The 12,681-nt window shown below is 49.3% G+C and overlaps 1 protein-coding gene across 1 annotated transcript in view; it reads left to right on the plus strand.

Annotated features, from left to right (window-relative positions):
- The window catches only part of adcy8 (adenylate cyclase 8 (brain)), a 128,544-nt gene that overhangs the window by 23,592 nt on the left and 92,271 nt on the right, over nucleotides 1-12,681 (plus strand). The gene's annotated exons all lie outside the window — the stretch shown is intronic.

Here is a 12,681-nt window from a genome sequence, read left to right on the forward strand (position 1 = left end):
GTAGTGTACTGTATAGGCTAGTGTAAAACTGTCAATATGAGAGTTAAGAAAAATATACATTATTGATTTAAATGAACAGCACCTAATGTAAGATATCAGATAGAAGCTTATTACGCATAATCAGAAGCATATTCTGCATATGCGACTCGTGGCTGGGGGGGCTAGCGAGGGGGCCAGGGGTAGTATCAGGGTGGCCGTGGCCACCCCTGGCCACCCCTTGGGGGCGCCACTGCCTGTGGCAACAGGCCGAAGACCAAGCCCTCCCAGCCGATCCAGCGTCAGCTCTCCCATCCCGACACCCTCGACACGCCTCCCCGCACTCCCCAGGACGACATCAAAAACACCAGTCAACGCCAGGTGAGGCCGCCGCCAGACCGCCCTCGGTGTCATCGGAACTGCCGGTCTGCATGAGCTAGCGGGTAGCTTAGCCTGCCAGCCTGCCGCGTCCTGTCAGACCGCCCTTGGTGTTACCTCCTCGGGTGCGGATCCGGGTAAGGCCGCGGTCCCTGGGCCCACAGCGCAGCAGACCAAGCTCTCCCAGCCGATCCAGCGCCAGCTTTCCCAGCCAACAAATGAAGACAAAAAATTTAGACGCCGACGCGGACAAAGACACTGCATGGACGGTGCTGGGTGAGGCCGCCGCAGATGTGAATTCGCGCCGCCATCTTCCCACACCGATGCTGGGTGAGGCCGCTGCGAACGTGAATTCGCGCCACCATCTTCTCCCACCGGAAGCGGGAAGCAGTTCTGCAGCAAAACGCCACAATTCAGTGTTTTTACTGCCGGCGGTGCGAGATGCACCGACGTAAGGACCTGCTGTTTCAGCACCACCTTTCTATGAGACACCTCTCAGATGCACGGTTCCTCTCATCAGCAGCACGGAGGGCAGACCATTTTGTGCGGACATAGTCAGTTGTCATTAGTGACAAATAATGAAACATTTGACCCAAAAGTTAACATACTGTTGCGAATTCAGGGGGGCAGCCGGGAACCGTCGCAGACCGGTACGCGAACACGGGTCTCCCGCACCATGGGTGACTACGTTAACCGGTTGACTAAAGGGTCCAACCCCTTAGCTTAGGGCTAGCGAGTCTCGTCATTCGTGATCGTTATACCTACCCCCCCCTCCTCGCGTCAGCATCAGCTCCCTCACGCCTCTGAGCGCACGCGCTTCCGATGGCCTCACGGTCTCCCACTTCTGACACCGGTGTAGCGCATTCGGGGGGGGGGGGGCAGCCTGGAACCGCCGCAACCGGGACGCGATCCTGAGTTTTCTACATCACGGGCGACTACGTTAACCAAATAAAGGGCCCGACCCCTTAGCCAAGGGCTAGCGAGTCTTATCATTTGGGGTCGTTACGATATTTTGAAATTCGTTCCTTTTTTGTTCAGTGTAAACACGAACACACAAGGGAAGAAGTGTGCAATAGGTTTAACATCACACCCCCGTTTTAAAACGCGTTTTGGGCCGACCGGATCACACGTGGACAGCGAGACACATGGCCGTTTACACCCGTGTCTACCACGCGTCTCCAAATGCGCCCCGCTGACCACTTGTGATCAGATTTCGTTACTCCGAAGGAGATTTCGTTACTGTCTACGTCACTTCCGCTACAAGGTCAAAGGGCCTCAGTCAAGCGCCAGATTGGCGACTAGCTGTGAGAACCCCAGCTAATGTGTGAAGATGTGTGAAGCACTACTATACATGTACGGACTGTTCCAGCTGCTGAGACTGACAGGACTGATTCCTCTGCCCACATGGAGATGAGGCGTCTCGTCTCACTTGTCCTCCAACCACCTACGCGCTCCTGTCGCTGCATTTTTCCAAAAGTTGGCGCGCTGTTACCGAAACAACCACCACATCCTGCTTTAACAACGTGGTGTAGCGTGCATGGATAAGTAGACACGTTGGTCCTTGACCAACAGGCCGGATCTTCTAGTCGACTCGTTAACGTTGCCGCTTGCGGAGTGGGAAATAGGGGTTCGCGTCCCGGCTGCGGCTGTTCCCGGGCTGCCCCTTAATTGGATACAGTGTTTTCCTGTTACGTCCTTGTCGGGGACGCATCGGGACGCATTAGCGTTGACACTACAAAAGACATGTGGTCAAATGAGTCCCAGACCACCTCAGCAAGTGGTTTGAGTACCCGGGTCACAAAACGTTTTGGTGGTGGTTTACACTTGTATTTAATGCTGTCCGCTTGTGATCCGATCGCAGAAAACCCGCATTTTAAACCCACGTGTAAACGGGGCCATATTCGCTTCAGGGGGGATTTGGTGTTCATCTGAGTCCTTCAGTTGTCATCTTCATCACCGTGTGGCTGACATAACCCTTCATCTAATATGGAAGAAACGCTCTAATGCTGAAAGACATGGACGTTTCTGGGATAAACCAACACGACACGACGTGTCGCCGACCTGCCCGCTGCTCGGTGCATGCTGGGAAATGCTGCGACCCAGGCGGGATGAACCAAGCACAGACGATGAACAAAGGAGTGACGCTTTTTCTTATTGACACGTATTCAGAAGCGATAGAAATGATTGCTGTGAGGGGTTTGTCGTCCACCTCCCCCTCTTTCTATAATGTAGGCATAATTAGAGAGATAATTGGTGTAGAGGTAATAAGTGTAGAGGTAATTACTGGTGTTAAATAAAACCAGTTGACGTCTGAGGCCAAAGCGACACAAGACCACGTCCCCGCTCGCCGTCTCTCAGCTAAAACAGCCAGCCAGCACCAACACAGCGGAATGTGGGCTCTCTTGTTGAATTTGAGAGACAGACAGACACCGACAGACAGACAGACACAGACAGACAGACAGACAGACAGACAGACAGACAGACAAACAGAGAGAGAGACAGACATAGAGAGAGAGACAGACACCGACAGACAGACAGACAGACAGAAAGACAGAAAGACAGACAGACAGACACCGATAGACAGACAGACAGACAGACAGACAGACATAGAGAGAGAGACAGACAGACACAGACAGACAAACAGAGAGAGAGAGAGAGACATACAGACAGACAAACAGAGAGAGAGAGACAGACATAGAGAGAGAGAGAGACAGACAGACACCGACAGACAGACAGACAGGCAGACAGACAGACGGACAGACAGACAGACAGACAGACAGACAGACAGATAGAGAGAGACAGACAGACAGACAGACAGGCAGACAGACAGATGGACAGACAGACAGACAGACAGAGAGAGAGAGAGAGAGAGAGAGAGAGAGAGAGAGAGAGAGAGAGAGAGAGAGAGAGAGAGAGAGAGAGAGAGAGAGAGATAGACAGACAGACAGACAGACAGACAGACAGACAGACAGACAGAGAGAGAGAGAGAGAGAGAGAGAGAGAGAGAGAGAGAGAGAGAGAGAGAGAGAGAGAGAGACAGACGGACAGACGGACAGACAGACACAGAGAGAGAGAGAGACAGACAGACAGACAGACAGACAGACAGACAGATGGACAGACGGACACAGACACCGACAGAGAGCTAGAGAGAGAAACATGAAGACGGATACAGACATAGAGAGAGAGAGAGAGAGAGAGAGAGAGATGCAGACATAGAGGCCGACAGACAGACAGACACCGACAGAAAGACAGAGACATATATAGAGAGAGAGACAGACAGACATACAGACAAACACCGACAGAGAGAAAAAGAGAGAGAGACAGACACCGACAGAAAGACAGAGACAGATATAGAGAGAGAGACAGACAGACATACAGACAAACACCGACAGAGAGAAAAAGAGAGAGAGACAGACACAGACAGACATACGGACGGATACAGACATAGAGAGACACACGGATACAGACAGACAGACAGACAGACAGACAGGGAGAGAGACAGACCGATAAAGATACAGACAGACAGACAGATACAGACAGGGAGAGAGACAGACAGACAGACAGGTACAGACAGACAGTTTGGTAGCAGATGCAGCAGACTTGTCCAGACCTGTCTGTTATAATTACTTTATAATTACTCCTCATGAGGATACTGTTGCAGACTAAATAAACCCAGTCTGGATTACAATGTATCGAATGTGTGTTTTAGTGCAGAAACACACAGCTTCCACGCCAAACTGGATATTACTTTCTATTAGTGCACACACACGTACACACTCCTCATACGCCACACAACATGTTAGCCTTGGTTAAACAACTAACTGATGATAAAATAAAAACATGTTAAACTAGTCTGAAGCAGTGTGTGTGTGTGTGTGTGTGTGTGTGTGTGTGTGTGTGTGTGTGTGTGTGTGTGTGTGTGTGTGTGTGTGTGTGTGTGTGTGTGGACTAGCTGCAGCACAACAGCGCGGTGTGTTGTGTGCTGGACAGTTGCATCATGTGAGGATGAGGAAGGGTGGCTCCAGCGTCTCCCTCCATGGGGGCTGCTTGCAGAGCGTTGCATCAGCCGGGCCTCCGGGCGACGTCAGTGGGCTCCCCGACGCACGTGTTCCAGTAGGCTACACTTTCTAACAGGGAAGGGAAAATACTTTGAATTCTGTTCTAATGGATTTTAGTGTGATGCTCCACAAGTACTACGACGACCACGGCGGTCATTTTGACGGTTGTGGATTTTCAACGTTTAATAACTTTGTGGGGGGGGGTACAGACCTGCCGCTCTCTGAGTGCTCCTAAAATTGCATATATTTGCCTTAAAATTAGTTTTAGAAAACGACCATGACCAGTCAAAAAGACGGCTCGTAATTTGCGCGTGATGGTGTGCGTCACGTCAGTATTTATGACGTGTGTTGGTGGCGTCATTTCCTGCGTGAGGTTCGTTGCTCTGTCCTAGAAACGCACTAGCGCCCCCCAGTGGAGAGAAACAGTCTAAACTTGATGTGTGATGATGTCCAACATGTCTGCTTACAGACGCCCCATGACTGCCACCGAGGCGCTGCGGTATTTACAGGCGTTGGACAGCGGCCATTTTGAATGGTTTAAAAATAGTATTAAAGTTGTTAAAATGTTAATTTTGGTGTCAGTTAGTTTCCTAACAGACACACTAACACATGTAATGCGTTAATATCTCAACTGGGTATTTATCTCGACAGAATGTGGAGTTTAAAAGCCGCGGGTCACATGACCACACACAGTCACCTCCTCACGGTTCATTGGCTCGTCAGCCACGTGTGAACCACGTGCTGCTGTTAATCTGTAACCTTGTGCGGCACGCAGGCCAGTGCCACGCTCCAAACCAGACAAATAGGCAAAGCTGCGGCGTTTTCTTCTCCGGATGCAAACTTCAGAGGCCATTTAGATAACGCAGAGATAATTAATGAGGTGGGTTAGAAAGGGAAGGAGTTCAGGTGCAGTAACTTGGGAGTGGAATAGACGTAACTGAGTGGTAATTACTGATTAACATATGAGTAAGCTAGATGAGGTTAAAACTGTTATGAGCATAGAGTGTTTGATGTAGATTATATTCAATATCACGTTATAATGACCGGGAAGAAAACTGGAGATACACAAAAAGCCAATTTTACTCAGTAATTACCGCTCATTATAGTTCAATTACATTTGTTTTGGTCGTATATTACTCCTTTATGGCTTCCAAATGAAGGGCCTGTAATTCAAATCGCCACCCAAACCAGGCCTTTTATGTGGCGGATCAGATTTATGCCCCCCCCCCAGCTCGTCAGACCGCTGGAAGGCTCTTGTTTTATCCGTAAAACTCCGAATAGTTGCGCCGAGAAAATGTCCTCTCGTGGAGATGAAGGAAACCGACTCCGTGACTCCGTGCGGAGATCGAATATCAAACATCCACTGAGCGCTCTGTTTGTCTTTCCAATAGAAAGAGTCCATGTGGTCCGTCCATTCACACACACACGCACGCGCACGCGCACGTGCGCACACACACATGAATGAACTGATGTGTTAAATTGCGTGTGGGGGAATTATAGTCGGGACACATTTCCTGGTAAAAGCTGATTTGCATATCAGTCTCTTGTTGAGGCTTCATTTTTGAAGCAGTGTGTGTGTGTGTGGGGGGGGGGTAGAAATGCGGATTTAAGTTAAAAAAAAAACACGAAATCCATGTGGGCTTCAACCTGCAAGACCTCCTCTCATTTCTTCCATTTCTCAGTCGACCGCCACTCGAGGAAGAAATAACACACTTTGGCAAAGAAACCACACATTGTAAGCTTTGGTTTAATAGGCTTGTCCTCCTTCCTCGTGTTCGAATTAGATTTAATCTCTTATTACGTTTATTGCTCCATTGGACCTTCATGTCTCTCTTAGCCCCTTGATATCAAAGCTCGCGAGTCTGTTGGGCTGGATGTAAGCATGAGGACTGGATGTAAGCATAAGGACTATGGGGACTGGATGTAAGCATGAGGACTGGATGTAAGCATGAGGACTGGATATAAGCATGGGGACTATGAGGACTGGATGTAAGCATGAGGACTGGATGTAAGTATGAGGACTGGATGTAAGCGTGAGGACTGGATGTAAGCATGAGGACTGGATATAAGCATGAGGACTATGAGGACTGGATGTAAGCATGAGGACTGGATGTAAGCATGAGGTCTGGATGTAAGCATGAAGACTGGATGTAAGCATGAGGACTGGATGTAAGCATGAAGACTGGATGTAGGCATGAGGACTGGATGTAAGTATGAGGACTGGATGTAAGCATGAAGACTGGATGTAAGCATGAGGACTGGATGTAAGCATGAGGACTGGATGTAAGCATGAGGACTGGATGTAGGCATGAGGACTGGATGTAAGCATGAAGACTGGATGTAAGCATGAGGACTGGATGTAAGCATGAAGACTGGATGTAGGCATGAGGACTGGATGTAAGCATGAAGACTGGATGTAAGCATGAAGACTGGATGTAGGCATGATGCGTAGCATCCAGGCGCTAGGATTCTAGGAAGACCCGCCCCTACTCTGCGTCTGATTAGCTAACTTTAACCCCGCCCTAACCTACCCAAACAACGGAGGAAACGAGTACTTGCGCATGCTCAGTTGACCGTTCTCTGCATCGATGGGAATTAGCCTCTATCGATATCACCCGGCATTTTTAAATACCGAAGCGGTCGAAGCGGATTTTTCCCCTTTTCTCCCAATTTAGTGGCCAATCGACTCCAGGCCGACCCCCTGCTTCCCCCACCACCACAGAGACGCATTCATATGACGAACACAAGCCGACTCCGCCCCCTCCCCAGAACAGCGCTGCCAATGATCGCTGCTTCACCGAGTCCGGCCATCGTCGGATCTGACGAGACCGGGGCGCGAACCCGCTGCCCAGTGGGCAACTGTTTCGACGCAAAGCCGACGCTTGGACCGCTACACCACCGCGGACCCCTACGCTCCAATACTCTCAAATGAGCGCTGCTCAAGGTTTCACCTCAGGGAGGCGCTGTCTGAGAGGGAGTTTGACGCCGTCTTGCTTCCGGTGCTGACCAGCAGAACGGAAGAGCCCGGCGAGCGCCGTCCCCCGTCGTCTCTCGTCCCCAACAGGTTGGTGAATAAACACGCTAGCGTGATGGTTTACGAAAGCCGCCAACATGTCCGCCGCTGACCCGGGTGTGGGAAGAAGGAGGCGTGTCTAAATATGCCGAGCGAACAACACGTTACCGCGCGCCGCTCGGACGAACGGGGCTCGAGCGCGGTTAGCCAGCTGTAACGGAAGTCAACGAGACAAGATGGCCGCCCGCGCTTTTCGCTGTTTTGCTTTGCGTAGTTTAACGACTCACACTCGGGCGTATGAACGTGTTTTTACAAAGCAACGGCTTCCGGGTCACGTCTGAAAGGGTTGCCCAGGTAACCGCCGTGGTAGCAGTCACCCAGAGCGGGTTCTTGGTGTGACGTTAGTGTGCAAATGGTCGTTGTTCACTGTGATGCTAATTTGGGGGGTTTCTGGTCGTAGCAAAGCATGCTGGTTAGCTAGCTAGCACGTCAAACGCGAGTCAGTATTCTGTTTTAACTGCTTAATTTAGGGCGTCCGGGTGCCGTGGCGGTCTGTTCCGTTGCCTGCCAACACGGGGGTCGCCAGTTCGAATCCCCGTGTTACCTCCGGCTTGGTCGGGACACAATTAGCCGTGTCTGCGGGTGGGAAGCCGGATGTGGGTGTGTGTCCTGGTCGCTGCACTAGCGCCTCCTCTGGTCGGCCGGGGCCTGTTCAGGGGGGAGGGGATAGCGTGATCCTCCCACGTGCTACGTCCCCCTGGTGAAACTCCTCACTGTCAGGTGAAAAGAAGCGGCTGGCGACTCCACATGTATGGGAGGAGGCATGTGGTAGCCTGCAGCCCTCCCCCCGGATCAGCAGAGGGGGTGGAGCAGAGACCTGGAGTGGGGTAATTGGCCGGCTACAATTGGGGAGAAAATCGGGGGGGGGGGTAAAAAAAAGTAATAATTTAATTGTTGTTTGAATAAAAGATGCTGACGAGCAGAACTGAAGAACACAGCAAACACTGTATCTCCTCCTCCTCGGTCACCCCCCCCCCCCCGTTCCTAACAGGCTGTCCATAACTATTGCCTGCTCATGGGATCCCAGGCCCCCCGGGGACCTGTAACAAAAGCAGGAAAGTTTTTCCACACATTTTCACTGCCTTTGACCCATTGGTTGTTTGTCTGGTTTCTCAAAGTGGAATTGAACTTTAAATCGTTTTTAAAAAAACAATTTCATTCATGTCTACACGCCTCGTGTCGGATAAAACCTCTCAGAATGACTTCAAACCACTTTCAGTGGAGATACCTGTCGTTGGGCGAAACACTTTACCCCGGCTGCATTTTGACGATGGAAACTAGCAAAGTGCCTGACGTCTAGAATGCAAATTGAGTTAAATTAGCTCCTGACAGGGAGATGGATTTACCCGACAGCGAGTTCGGCGTTTTATAGACATCTCTCTTTTCATGACAAGCATTTTAATGAGTTTTACTTATACATGAACATCATGAATGTGGCAAATATTGGCAGCAATGAAAAACAGGATACAGAACGTTACAGTACACTGAATGGCGGTTGCTGTGAAGATGCCAGCCATAGAAAGCCGTGGCTATGGCATGTTTAATATAAAACACTCCAGCTTATAGCTCTGTTGTGTGCCATACAGTGTGGGATCCTCCGAGAATAAAGCGTCAGAACAGCGGACGCTGAGTCCTCAAAAAGAAGCCTCGCAGCCCAACCCCGAAGGTTCGTCCCCCGTAGAAACCCGGAGGAGGAAGGAATTGCTGACGTCACCACGGGAGGAAACAAAAAGAAAAGAAAAAAGACAAAAGTGCTTCGTTTTACTTCCAGTCTCGGAGGAAATGGTGTGACTAAAACTATGACTGATTCTGTGAAGGCTGTCAAATCAATTGTATGGGCATTCTTAGAATATGCGGAGCGAGGAACAAGGGGAAGTTGTGCTGCTACCGCCTGGTGGATATAAACATGTGGACGGAAGTGAATCACATGATCAGGAGTTCTGTCACCTTAACTGGTCCGTTTCTCTGGTGTGTGTTGAAGTATGGACATATGCCACTGCCCTGCACTTTGTTCTGACCCACCTTCAACTTAACAACACATTCATCCGGATGCTGTTCATAGATTACAGCTCTGCCTTCAACACTATCATCCCCGCCAAACTAACCACCAAACCCCTCTCCCTTGGCCTCAACACCCTCCCTCTGTAACTGGACCCTGGACTTCCTGACCAACAGACCTCAGTCTGTTAGGTTAGGTGACCACACCTCCTCTGCCCTGACCCTCAGCACAGGTGCCCCTCAAGGCTGTGTTCTGAGCCCCCTCCGTTTCTCCCTCTTTACCCACAACTGCCTGCCAACTCACCTTTCAGATGTTATAGTTAAGTTTGCAGATGACACCACAGTCATTGGCCGTATCACCAACAATGACGAGACGGCCTACAGGGACGAGATTCAGCACCTCACATGATGGTGCACCACCAACAATTTTGTCCTCAATGTGCAGAAGATGAAGGAGCTAATTGTGGACTTCAGGAGGTCTAGAAGCTGCAGCCACTCCCCATACACATCAATGGGGTGGAAGTGGAGCCTGTCTCCAGTTTTAAATTCCTTGGAGTCCACATCAGCGAGAACCTTTCCTGGACATTAAACACCCAGGCCCCTGTGAAAAAAGTCCAAGAACGCCTGCATTTCCCGCAGAGGCTGAGGAGCGCCCGTCTACCCCCCAAAATTCTCACCAACTTCTACCACTGCACCATAGAGAGCATCCTGACCAGCTGCATCAACTGCATATCAGTAGACCAGAAAGCTCTGCAGCGGGTTGTCAAGACGGCCCAGCATATCACCGATACCCAGTTCCCAGCCATAAAAGACATTTATCACAAATGCTGCCTTCGAAGGCGTCTCAGCATCAGTAGAGATCCCACCCACCCCAACCATGGACTGTTGTCCCCTCCTGCGCTCTGGGAGGCGGTACAGGAGCCTCAGAGCCTGCACTACCAGGCTCAAAAACAGCTTCTTTCCCCAAGCTGTGGCCCACCTGAACCTGGCTACCCCGTGAATGTTTATAAATACGTTTATACGTGTGCTTTTTTTTTTTTACTCATCTTTAGCTTTTAGTCTTCATCTGCATGTATTTTATACTATGTTGGCTGTGTTTGTCTGTCAGTCTTGCAGTGTTTGGCGAAGCTGCAGCCCTCATTTCGTTTTTAACATGTGCCTGCCCATTGTTTTTAGTGACAATTAATTGAATTGAACTGAATGACGTAGCCCTATGATGAGGATTTTAAGCATTTAAATAAGGAGGTCTGATGGAAACACAACTTTATTGACATTATTTATCTTGCAACATTTGATAATTCGCTTGAAATTTATTCAAAAGTTGGATGGAAACATAACTTATGATGCCAGATAATGATTTCTGGTTCCCATTTTGATGCCACTGCAGAATGCTTCGAGCACAAAAGATGATTTCATGAGATAACGTCATCACTTACAGAGATTACAGAAATAAGAAATATCGAATGTTAGATCCGTGACATCGTCATGCAGCCCCATTAAATCTTCCCATGACCCCCGGCAGGTCCAGAGCCCCGGGTGCTGCATGGCGGCTGCCTGCCGCTCCTACCTACACAGCTAGGATGGGTCGAACGCAGAGAAGAATTCCCCCACTGGGATCAATAAAGTATCTCAAATCTAGGGAACCACTGAGGACCCTAACCCCTGTCCAACAGAGCTCATAACCGGGAAGTAAAGGACATTTTCCCGAATTCCTGTTCATGCATTACACTTGGTGACTAAAATTATTCAATGTTATGATTTGAAAACAGGAAGTAACAGATAGGTCAGGCAGGTAGAAGAGGGCGGAATTTGGCCTGGTGGGTTGCTCACACGAAACACACAGCATGTAATGGGAAACATTATTCAGATGGGCTGAGCGACGGTCCTGAAGATGAGCGTGCAAACCAATCTCACGGTTGATATTTTCTACACTTTCTCTCGCTGGTGTATCGAAGGCGACAGCTAATCTCAACACATCTCTAAATCATGAACGCCTTGGCAGCGGCTCCGTAGTTGAGATTGAAGAAGTGAAGTTATTGTGTCTAACCAGCAGATATGACAGAACCAGCTGGTAGAAGACCTTTACCAACAGATAGTACAACATCAATAGAGTGCAGGCAGGGTGGAGTGGGTGGAGAAGAGTTTCAGAAGGGTAGCAGCAAAAGTTAAAGGGAAGGTTTACAAGATGGTAGTGAGACCAGCTATGTTATATGGTCTGGAGGCAGTGGCACTGATGAAAAGACAGGAGGTGGAGCTGGAGGTGGCAGAGGTGAAGATGATGAGAATTTCATTGGGAGTGATGAAGAAGGACAGGATTAGGAACCAGTATGTTAGAGGGACAGCTCAGGTTGGACGGTTTGGAGACAAAGCAAGAGAGGCAAGATTGAGATGGTTTGGACATGTGTGGAGGAGAGATGCTGGGTATATTGGGAGAAGGATGCTGAATATGGAGCTGCCAGGGAAGAGGAGAAGAGGAAGGTCAAAGAGGAGGTTTATGGATGTGGTGAGGGAGGACATGCAGGTGGCTGGTGGGACAGAGGAAGACGCAGAGGACAGGAAGAGATGGAAACAGATGATCTGCTGTGGCGCCCCCTAACGGGAGCAGCCAAAAGAAGAAGTAGTAGTAGTAGTAGTAGTAGTAGTAGTAGTACAACATCAATAAGTAAAACTCAGGTTCAACCAGGCTTTATCTGTTTGGTGCTGATACAACAGACCATCGCGCCGCAGACAGGAAATGCTGTTTCACATTTTCATGAGGGGGCTGCAGGACTGGAGGACCCAAACGCAGACGTGGAAACGGGTGAAACAAAAGGTTTAATGGCAGGAAATATGAAGGGTAACAGGAACACAAGAGGACAGGTGACAGTTCTCTCCGACAACCAACAAACTAAAGGGCACAACTCAAATACACAAAACATAACTGTAGAATTAACAACAGTTGTGGGGGAAAAGGGTAACTAATGAGACTGGACAGCACTCAGGACTTGGATGGACTGGGATGGACTGGGGTGGGCTGGGATGGACTGGGGTGGGCTGGGATGGGCTGGGATGTACGGGGATGTACAAAAATTATTATTATTATATTATTATTACTATCATCATTATTATGTATTGTTATTATAATCAGTATAATATAATATAATATAATGTAATAATCATAAAAGTAAAATGTAAAACACTTCACTGAGATCTAAACAA

Source organism: Lampris incognitus, chromosome 14 (assembly GCF_029633865.1).
Source record: "Lampris incognitus isolate fLamInc1 chromosome 14, fLamInc1.hap2, whole genome shotgun sequence".
NCBI classification, from domain to species: Eukaryota; Metazoa; Chordata; class Actinopteri; order Lampriformes; family Lampridae; genus Lampris; species Lampris incognitus.